Here is a 12,006-nt window from a genome sequence, read left to right as displayed (position 1 = left end):
TAAATGCACCCCATTTTTTCATACCCCTACTATCCAACTACGCATGGAGTTGATTTTATATAGTGTGGCGAGCGCAGCGAGCCACCGCGCCCGAAGCGTGGCGAGCGCAGCGAGCCCGCGAGGGGACGCGGTCTCATAAGAAAAACGGGAGCCCAGATATTACATAAGTACCAAACTTTCTAATAAAATATATTTTGGACAACTCCTCTTTCTGCTTCACTGGATTTTGGCATTTAGTCTACACTTTAAAGCAGTATATCCTCATAGAGAAAAGTTATATTGGCAACATACCACTATTGTTGTTTATTTCTGTTTTTTTTTTTTCATCTTTGAGGGGATTTTACTGGATAGGCTGCCTTACTTTATTAACTGTACGTAGCGCATTCATAGAGAGAGAAAAAATCTGTTATACGATATCTTTAAAAAGTATATTAAAACCCTGTAAATTACTCACAAAACAAAAAAAATATTATTTTTAAAATATGATCTTTTCAGTAATCCTGATGTGTATTATCTCAGTAATACAGTGGTTTCTGCATGGAAGATTCTCTGAATGCAAATGGCATATAATCTACAGATTTAAATAAATCCCTTAGATTCAATTTAAATCTCATGAGTCAAATTAATCCTGGCCTGTTCCACAGAATCTCAAACCAAGGTAATTTATAAAAAAAAAAAAAAAAAGCTTGTGATGGTTAATACTTATCATTCATACTATAAATGTGTTTTCCTTGTATATATCTGATCTTTGTACCCATTCTTCGTATCTGCAGAACAAATCCTGCATGATCTCTTGCAGTCCAATGGTGACTGTTAACAAAAACACACATATAGTAGGCATGGCCATATCAGGCTCTGCATCTTTTGGCACAGATTTTCTGCTATCAGCAAAGGAGTTCAGGCAGTCTTTTAATCCAGACAGATCAGGTGCCAGTGGAATTTAGGCTGCGTAAGGGTTTAAAAGAGCAGTGGGACTGAACTACGCTGCAGAGAGATGGGGAACATGACAGGACGGCCATACAGACAGACCACGGGGGGAAAGGCATGCTGCGGCAGGTGAGATGGACGGGTCGCACTGTGGTGATGGTGGTGGGGGGGGGACCAAGTACAGGTCCCCACCCCGCTCCATGGCATATCAATGATAATCTGGCAAAACAAGTTATGTGGCAGAGTGCTGGAACCTAGGGTGCCAGATTATCAGTGCTCAACCTGTATCTTCAGGACAGGATCCACGTGTTAACACAAAATGCATTTATGTTATATAAACACATGACATACAATCAAATATATTTTATTTTTGCATTAATCAAGGTTTCAAAACATGAAGCAAAGTTTGTGTACTGTCTTGGACACTGAATTTAAATGCTAGGCAATCATTTATTGCATATATTTCGTACTAGTTACATATCATGCCCCAGTAGTGCCAGTTACAGATGTCCCCGGTAGTGCCAGCTACGGATGACCCCAGTAGTGCCTTTAGCAAATAAAATACAAAATTCTGGAAACTATTGTTTTCAGAATAATTTGGAAACGGATATCTGGATATATAGGTGTTGATGTGTGTCAATTATTATGGGGTTCTGCCTCAGAACCCCACATAGTTAATGTTTTGCAGGTCACCTGTGAATTTGTAGAATGTCACAGTTAGTGATACACACTGCACTTGCCGAGTGACCTGGAAAACATGACCTAGGTGGGGTCCTGAGGATCAAGTTTAAGAACCACAAGTGTAGATTTCCAGCATATTCTTCTTAAATTAGACTAGTTTGGCAACTATTTTGGAGAATAGTTTGTACTGGGCACTCTCTCTATAACATGCCAAATGAAACTACTAATTTGTTATTTTTTTATACGGTTATGAGAGGGGAAAAAAATTAAATTGTTGGATTTTGCTGCTGTTCCATGGATTTTGCATGGGTTGTGCTGCTTCCATATTTTAAAACTTTTTAAATTCATGTCACTATCTGAGTCTCTTCATATTGAACATACCTTCAAAAAAATCAATGCCTGGAGCCATGTTTTTCAAAAAAGTAATTTGTATTTCCAGCACAACTATCAAAGGAGCCGGGTTTTTGTTGTTACTACCTTGATTCTTGGTAGTTAAAAATGTTTTTCATACATCCTTGAGTAAGGTTGCAAAGAAACATGAAGAAATAGATGGTTTGGAAATGCTATTATTGCATGTGATGTGGTTGCCTGCTGTTTTACAGGACATAGAAGTAAAAAGTGTCAAATTTATTAACCACTTTTTCTTTAACCACTTATGTAAACGGTGGTTACAGGCAGCCAAGCTTTCAATGATTTGTTTGAGACTCAGGTGACCTATTGGAATGCCCACCAGCTTCTGATTCACAGGAAAACTCTCACTGCACCCTGTTCCAGGGGCGTAACTAGAGCTGTGTGGGCCCCATAACAAAATCTTGAAAGGGGCCCCCTCCACCACCATTGCCACTACAATGCCCCTTAGTAGTGCATGACAAAGAAGGTGGCGATTATTAATGCAAATGACAACTCCTTACTATAAGAACTGTCCTTTGCGAAGTGGCTCAGGGGCGCAAGAAAGAGATGGGGTGAGGGAACAGGAGAAAATTGCACTGCAAGAAGTGCAAGTAGCCAGTATGGCAAGTTCTATGATTAGCCTCTGTTTATTAGCATTAATGACCACAATGATACCCCCAGTGCACTCAGCGTTGTTGTACCAAGGGCACTCACCAGCAATCCCCCCCCTCCCCCCGTTACACCCCCCCCCCCCCCCTGTGCAAGCGGCTCTGTGCACCCCCAAGTGACATCTACCTCCTTTCACTGTATGTCGGCCGCTGGGTCTCCTGAATGCATGCTGCAAGGTCTCATGTTTACTGATGCTGGCATCCGTGTCTTTTGTCCCCACGCCGCCAGGCGCGTCTCCTATGTGACATCCACAGGGTCTCCGCTCCTGTACCCCAGTGCTGGCTGCTGTGTCTCCTGTGCGCCGGCCACCAGGGCTCCTATGGCCAGCTGCCGGGTCTGATCTCCTGTACCCGGCGCTGGCTGCCGTGTCTCCTGTGCATCGGCCACCAGGACTCCTGTGCATCAGCCTTCGGATCTCATGTACCTGCTCTGAAGGGGCAATATAAAAAAAAACTGAAAAGAAAATCAAAAGGGTGCAGGGGGTTCCTGCTGGGCACTCGGGCCCCCAAACGACCGGGCCCCATAGCAGTTGCACCCCCTGCACCCTCTATAGTTACGCCACTGGCATGGTCATTTACTTTTTATCTGCTACAGAATTTAAAATGTGGGAATACAACCAATAACTGTAGAGCTACTAAAGTAAATTTCTCTTCATGTTTATTATTTTAACTAAAAGTGCTTAAGAAGTTTAATACTTATTACTTTTTTTTACATTCAAGCTCAGCTTTAACCCTTCTTTGCATACAGTTGCAAATTTGCTATATACCCAAACATCTCACAATAAAACACTTAAAACTCAGTCAACTGTTTCATGTTGAGGACTATTTGCTACAGAGCATTTTTCAAAAGCAATCTTTTATTCTTTGCCTGTGATTTTTTTTATTATTATTCCTTGTCTGTACAATACACAAGAAGCATGACAATTTTTTTTTTTAAATGCATTGAGATTTCATTCAACCAATCATTTTGGGGTTGAATGAAACATTGCCTGCTGTTTAAAGTTTTTTCATACATTTTTTCCCATGATGGAGTTTAGTCCATGCATTGTTTATTTTAATTACTTTCGGTCCTTTTGGAGATTCACACTTACTTTAATTGTAATAAATATAATTTGAACAAGGACAACAGATGGCTGCATTCTCTCATTATGGGAATATAGTAAACAGCAGCTCCTGAGGATTCAAAAGGATTTGAAAATATTCCATGTTTTTAACCAATGAAGTTATGAAGGTATACGGTCGGTTGTTCAATCTAAATATGGTCGACATACTGCAAGGTCGACATGGTCTAGGTCGACAGTCAAAAGGTCGACATGGGGTTTTCCACTGGTTTTTTTGAGCCGACATGTGCCGACAGGCGGTATTTCATGCCCTACCGTCGACAAGGGCGTAGTGGAAGAATAAAATAGTGTGCTGAGCACAGTGAGCCATGCGAGGGGATGCTGTGCACTCAATCTTGTGTCCATGTCGACTCAATCCTGTGTCCATGTCGACAGGATCCGAAGAAATCCATAGGGGTTCCTGTGGAAGAAAATCCTACTCACCAAGGTCCTCCGGCGAAGATCCCGTCCTCTTCTTTCCGTCGTAGTCCAAGTCACGTATCAGCCGGCTGGTACCCGCTCAAGGACTGAGGAGAGATGCTGATGTTTCATCTTCAGCGTCTCTCCTCCGAATTATTCTATTGGCCGCCTAGCGGGCAATCAGGAGCCAAATTTCTCGACTCCCGATTGGCCACTAGGCGGCTAATAGAATCATTCGGAGGAGAGACGCTGAAGAAGAATCATCAGCGTCTATCCTCAGTCCATGAGCGGGTACTGGCTGGGTGATACGCGACTTGGACTATGGCGGAAAGAAGAGGACGGGATCTTCGCCGGAGGACCTTGGTGAGTAGGATTTTCTTTGACAGGAACCCCTATGTATTTCTTCAGATGCTGAAACCCTGGAGCCCCAGACCGCGAATCCAGGGACCTACCTACAGGCTCAAGATAGGTAAGTATCAGTATGTGTGTGTAATGTATGTATTAAACTTTTATTGTTCTTGGTTGTCAGTGTGTGTTTATTTAACTATTGTGCTGTTGAACTATAAGTGCCAGTGGCCCTTTAATGCCCTGCATGCTGGGACTTGTGGTTCTCCAAGTCCCAGCATGCGGGGGGAGGCTTGCTGGGACTCATAGTTACACAGTATAAGACAATAGTTTTTTTTACACCATTTTATCAGCCCAGTGACCACCGCTCCAGGGTCACCGGGGACAGCACCAGGCTTCAGCCTGGCCAGGTAAGTCCTCGAGGGGGGGGGGCTTTATTGGGGGGGTCCCCCCTTCCCCAGGACCCCCCGGCTGTGGCATTACCCTGCTGGCTGGTTGGGCCTGGGGCTGGTTCCTAAAATACGGGGGACCCCTAGTCATTTTGTCTCCCATATTTTGGGAACCGGCCCTGGAGCCTGGGGCTGGTTTTAAAAAATCAGCAGAGCCCCTATTTGTCGGGTTTCCTGATTTTTTAATACCAGCCCCGGCTCTTTCAGCCTGGGGCTGGCTACGGTAGTGGGGGGGGACCCCATGCCGTTTTTTTTTTTTACGGGTAGAATGAATACCCCTTACCCACTGCTGAAAAAACGGCTTTTAAACGGGTAAAACACTGCTTTTTACCAGTTTAACAAATACCGGTATTTGTTAAACGGGTAAAGCAACCTGGAGCATTCCCACTGCAGCTCTACCTGTATAAAAAGGCAAAAAAAACCTGTAATTTACCGTTTAAGAGCTGCAGTGGGAAATGGGTATTAGTTCGAGATCTAGAAGTCAATTAAGCCCATTGTTTTAATCAATCTAGGGGTATCAGAAAAATATCTGCACCATAAGTAAAGTGTTAATCCATATAATTGCAGGAATATATTACGAAGTGAAAAATAATCAGAGACACAGTATTACATCTACAAAACGTATACAAAACACACTTATTTTTTGGAACACTGCATACAATAATAATTACAATATTAGTATACTGTGCATAACCTTGAACTTTAAACTGTTGATGAACAATGAAGGCCATACCATCAATCAACAATAGGCTAAACCATCTCTAAAAAGCCCATTGATGGTTGAGTGCTGTACATGCCCAGACCTCAGCCATCAGACTGCCAATGTTTCTCTACATTGGTTTTAACCACCCATTGATGCTGCACCATCATTGCCATGCAGTCGATGGCAAACCACTAGCCATTGTTCATAGACATCAATGTTTGATGACATCCCCTAATTTAATCATTTTGAAACAATTTAGGACTTATAGTTAGTCTGGCTCATTTTGTTTGCAGTTATACACTGGAAAGAATAAAAAAGGAAATCTGACAGGAACTGTCTGAAGAAATGTGCTGCAGTCCAGTGCATTTACTAAGCAAGTTTATGCAGATTCAAAGGTGGCCATACAATGCTCTGACTACTTGGAGCAGTGTATGACCATCTAATCCCTGTCAACCCCCCGAGACCTTATTGGGAGGCGGGATCACATGCGCTTCATTTCATGCCGACTTTTCACGAGATGCATCGCATGCGACCCCATTACTCATTGCTGGGGGGGAGGGGGCGAATCCAGAGATCATATGTGCAGCACATATGATTTCTGGATCCGATACGATGCACACAGGGCCAAGCATCAGATCAGATGTCAAAAGACATCCAATTTGACCAGTTTTCATCCGATCTGTCGGCCTGATCTGTCGGATCAGATAAAAAACAGGCCAAATGGAGCGTGTGCCACTAACACCTAATTATTTTACCCATTCATACTTGTATTCTTGGAAACATTCCCCATTTGCTTCAATGTGGGTTTAGCGGTTTTACTTTTGTCATAACTTTATTTACATTAAGGACCTTATTCCGGTCCACACGCAATGCTGTGATTTTCACAGCATTGCGTGTGGATTAAACACCGTCTGACGCTCTCGCACAGCTTCCCCCCCGTGTTTGGCGAGTTTCTCGCACGACTGTGAATGGATGTTTTGCATAAACATCCAATCGCAGCCTTGGGTGCAGGGGCCAAATCATTTGATGGCCCTAAGGGTGATGTTACCATTGTCTGATTAGTTCAATCAACTTGATCTTGAAGGTCTATTCACCACACTACATATATTCCTGCTTTGAGATTTGGCATATTATGCAAACGTCTGTACAAAGAATCTTTTATTTTGTCATACTCATGAACTAAAGATTTTGTAGCATGCATACAATGATTGCATGGTATCCACTCTTATTTGTTTACCATGTTCAGCTGACTTCAGGCAGACTATACTAATGTGATGAGGCAGAAAATAAAACTGCACTTTTGTAAAAAAAAAAAATGAAGCATTTATACAACAAGCTGCAGTATATATTACATTAAATGTAGAAAATACATAGCACAAGGAACCCAATGGGTGAGATTTAATAGGATGAGAGATTCAGAAAGTGAGAGATTTGGGAAGAAATATCCAGCTTTTTTAAAGCGGCAATCATTTACACTGCAAAATCACACTGGTTTTGCTGTGTAAATGATTGCCGCTTTAAAAAAGCTGGAGATTTCTTCCCAAATCTCTCACTTTCTGAATCTCTCATCCTATTAAATCTTACCCATTATGTTAATTTGTTCTCTGCAGCTACCAATGCCTGAAGACCATTGTATTTACTGCCCCAACAGTATTTTACGTCTTCATCATTTTCTTGCATAAACTTCATCAAGCCTTGCTCTATGACCTTGATTAGTCATGTCAACTGGACAGACTTCTCTATAATGTAAAAAGGGTTTTGGTTGATCTACATGACCTTCAGGTGTTCAATCCAGTGAAATTATTAATACTTTCAATGTTTTGTGCAGGCAATATTCTATCTAAAACATGTTTGTCAATCAATCCAACATATTGTTGATGAAAGATATTTAATATGGTCACTACCATGATTACCATTTTTTTATATGCTGTTGGAGAAGGTCATCTTACTCATCCATTCTTTCTAAAAAACCAAGGTAGTTACCATTGTTTGTTTGAAAAAGACAGGCAAAGTACCCCTCACCAGCGCTTCAATAAGATATATGAGCAAAAGATTCAAGTACTTCCCTTTCTTATTGTCTCGGGGGAGTTCTTTCAGTGGTTAACATGCGATTGTATCCATATGTGAAGGAAGGATATGGTCATAGTATAACACCGTTTTAATGACACATATAATTCTAAAACACTTTTAAAACAGATCCACATCTATGTAGAAATTTTTTTCAAACAAACAGAGTATTGCACACAAAAACATAAAATATGTCTCCAATGGTAGAATCAGACAGCCAAAAGACTTTTACCGGAGATGGTGGAACTGAGTGATTAACTACAGTTCATATAGGGATTGTTATGCAGAAAAGCAGCCCGGGCAGCCTGTATCCGAAAGCAATCCCTCGGTTCAGTAAATGGCAGTCTATTCTCCCATCAGGGTCATTAAGGTTGTGCCAACGCGTTTCGACCAGCGTCTGGTCTTTCTCAAGGCTCCTGGATGATTAGTGTGCTATGTTCCATGTGGCTTTAAATACCCGTTTTGCGGGTCTCCATTTCCGTCCTGTGCATCTCACAGGAAGTATCGTGGTTCCCATAGTTACCTGTCCCAAGTGAGTCCGTCTCTAAATATGTCTGTCTGGTAATGTAGGACAAAGAAAAAGTTCCTGCTTGGTCAGGTTCCCCCGGAGTATTCGCGCATGCGCTGTGGATCCCGGCTGGACCGCCAGTTACCCTAAGCGCGCACGCTTCCTACTTCCGCCCTTACTTCAGCCCCAGTCTGTTACTGCGCTTCCGCCCTTAGTGTCCGTGCATTTCATCCACAATTCATCTTTAAAATGCAAAAACGTAAAGAAAGGGGGCAATCAGTAAAGGATTATACATGAATAAGATAAATACGATAGATACAATTTAAAATCTAGTAGCAATACAGTTATAAAAAACTGGGCGTTTGGTTTTAGTGTGTTAAAATCATAAATTAATCTCATCTCTGCTCTAGCTAATTGGGTGTCTGTATCTCTTCTCCTGTCTCCCTCTACCAGTTTGAAACCTAAAAACTTTTTTATGTGGGAGGGGGAACAGTTATGTTGGATTTTAAAATGCTGAGAGAGAGAGTGGGTATCCAAGCCTTTTTTAATATTTCGTATGTGTTCTCCTAATCTAATTTTCAAGGGTCTAGATGTTCTACCCACATAGAAGAGATTGCAACTACACTCAATTATATAGACAACATTTTTAACATTGCAGGTTATGAATTCTTTTATCTTTTTATTGACTCCATTTATAGTGATATCCCCAATTTTTTTACTGTTGGATGTATTAGGAATATTTGTACACCCTATGCAGGATCCGCATCTGTGGAAACCCACAGTGCGGATACCACGTCTTACATTATTGACAGGGTAAATGCTTTTGGTAATGGCGTTTCCTATGTTGGAAGCTTTCCGATAGATGAACTTCGGTCTATCGGGCATCACTGTGCCAATAATAGGGTCCTGCTTTAAAATTGCCCAGTTCTTTTGGATTGATTTCTCCATTGTTTGTTTAGCCAAATGTTTTGTCACTAAAAAAATGACAAAACATGCTCTCTGTTAAATGTTATGATACTTGTAATCATTTTTGCGCACATCCCACCAATATTTCTTACAGTATGATGGTTTGACCAACTTAATATCAATTCATCCCACCTGTTTTGAGCATCTAACAAAATTGATTATAGCTCTGAGAATAATCCTTAGATGTTTTGTGAATGCTTCCAGTCATAAAATCCCACATGTATAAACTGTACGCGTCATACAGTAAACAGTTTGCATACAAAACAATATACTTGTCGGTCCGAATGCTTGATAATTTTACAATTGCAACTCTTTTATTCAAACAACTTGTCTAGTACTTTCTATCAAATGTATTTTGTTGAAATTATTTTTTTTGCATCAGATCTCCATTGCAATGTCAATCTGTCAACAGAACAGTAATCAATTTAACCTGACATGTTCTCAGGTCACTTCATTAACACTTGAAACAATACGATTTTCACTTCTGCTTGATGAATTTTCTGGTGCTGAAATTGCTGGTATTGAATCTGTCATTGGGATCTGAAAATAAAACAATATGTTATTGGCGACGATATTCCTACAAGGCAGAACTGCATGTCTTAAATTTACATTTGCATTTTAATTCTATAATTTTTTTTTTCCAAACTACTGTGTATAGTTGGTAGCTAAATAGGTCATTGTTAAGGAGGTATTAGGAGGTAGCCTTAGGGTTTACCGTGTCACTAAGTTGCAGCAAAAATCCTTGTATCACAGGGAAAGGCTATTTGATTCAATTGCAAAAGCCAACTGATTCCATGTAAACTGCAAAATCAGTGGATTTTTTTTTCTCAGATGCAACCCAAATTTGTGGGCCTATACAGTATAATCTGGATTTTATCTTGCAACTAGTCCAACTTTGGTGACTTCCCCACTAATTGAATACCTTGGGTGCAGCAATTACAGTATCTGATAATTAAATATACCACATGTCATACTTTGGCTACTGCCCGCCAGAGATCAGCCAGGTTTCCTGTCAGCTGGACTGCTTATGATACATTGTATGTGCTCTTTTTGCAGATGATGTATCATATGTGATGCCACTGACTGCCATAGTATACGACAGATCATTGTGGCAGCCATGGCAATCTCTGGATCCAATGCATTTGGGACGATACATTGGAGTGGACCCAGAGGTATAACACATTATGGCAGTTTTCACATAATTGGTGATATGGGTCGATATTATAAGAAAAAGGGGACATATTGTGTGTATGGTCACCTTTATACTACCTATAGCAGCACCTAATTATCAGTTTCTGCTACCCTAATGCTTATTTTGGGGTTATGACCATTGTACTGTAAGTCAATGTTTTCCTGTTATGCTTACTATTCATGTAATTTTTTAGGTGATGCAGAACCCCTGTGGCCCCATAAAAATAAATCATGTATGTGTTATATATTACAGACACATTGGGGGAAATTTACTAAAGGAAATTTGTAAAAAAAAATAGGTGTATTTGTATTTAGAAATACACTTATTTTTGACATTTACTATCCCGAAAATACGGCAATTCGTATTCGTATTGATGTGCTATCAATACGAATACGAATTGCCGTATTTTCGGGATAGTAAATGTCAAAAATAAGTGTATTTCTAAATACAAATACACCTATTTTTTACAACTTTCCTTTAGTAAATTTCCCCCATTGGGGGAAATTTACTAAGAATACGAATACGATATTTCATATTCGTATTCTTAATACGAATTAATACAAATCCATATGACTGTTTCAGCCGTATGCAAATTCAGGTTCCGGAGGATCATTTACAAAGCAGTCAGATACGACTGCTTTGTAAACCTCCGATGTCATATTCATTGGTATTAGTGGCCATATATACGGCCGCTAATATGAATTAGTATAGGCAGTCTGCACGGATCAGTCAGATCCGTGAAGGCTGCAATGTGTAAAACATAAAAATAAATAAATAGATAAAAAACCCTGTGTGGGGTCCCCCCCCCCACAATCAGCACCAGGCTTAAAGAGCCGGGGCTGGTAATAAAAAATATGGGGGAAAAATGCATAGAGCTCCGCTGACTTTTTAAAACCAGTCCCAGGCTCCAGGGCCGGGTCTGGTTCCCAAAATACGGGGGACAAAATTAATAGGGGTCCCCCGTATTTTAAGAACCAGCCCCAGGCCCAACCAGCCAGCAAGGAAATGCCACAGCCAGGGGACACTTATTATGTAAGGTCCCGTGGCCAAACATTAACCCTACCGACCAGTCAGCCTGGTCGGGGTCCTGGGGGAGTGGGGACCCCCCCAATAAAGGCCCCCCCCCCTCCAGGACTTACCTGGCCAGGCTGAAGCCTGGTGCTGTCCCCGGTGACCCTGGGCTGTGGTCACCGGGCTGATTAAAGTGTAAAAAATAGAATGAGCTATTGTCTAAAACTGTGGAACTACGAGTCCCAGCAAGCCTTCCCCGCATGCTGGGACTTGGAGAACCACAAGTCCCAGCATGCGGGGCATTAAAGGGCCCGCTGGCACTTGTAGTTCCACAGTAATAGAAATAGTTAAATAACACATGTAAAATAAAACTTTAATACATCCAAAGCCCATACACATTGATACATACTGTACCTATCTTGAGCCTGTAGGTAGGTCCCCGAGTCAAGTGTCCTGATGCTCCAGGGACCGGCTCCTGGGTCCAGGGGTCCGGCTCCGGTGTCCAGGGGTCTGCCGAAATCCATAAGGGACCTGTGGAAGGAAAATCTACTCACGGGTCTCCTACAGCATAGATCTGTC

Source organism: Crinia signifera, chromosome 3 (assembly GCF_055691185.1).
Source record: "Crinia signifera chromosome 3, ASM5569118v1, whole genome shotgun sequence".
Lineage (NCBI taxonomy): Eukaryota > Metazoa > Chordata > Amphibia > Anura > Myobatrachidae > Crinia > Crinia signifera.
The sequence above is the reverse complement of the archived record's forward strand: the minus strand, read 5'-3'. Positions refer to the sequence as shown.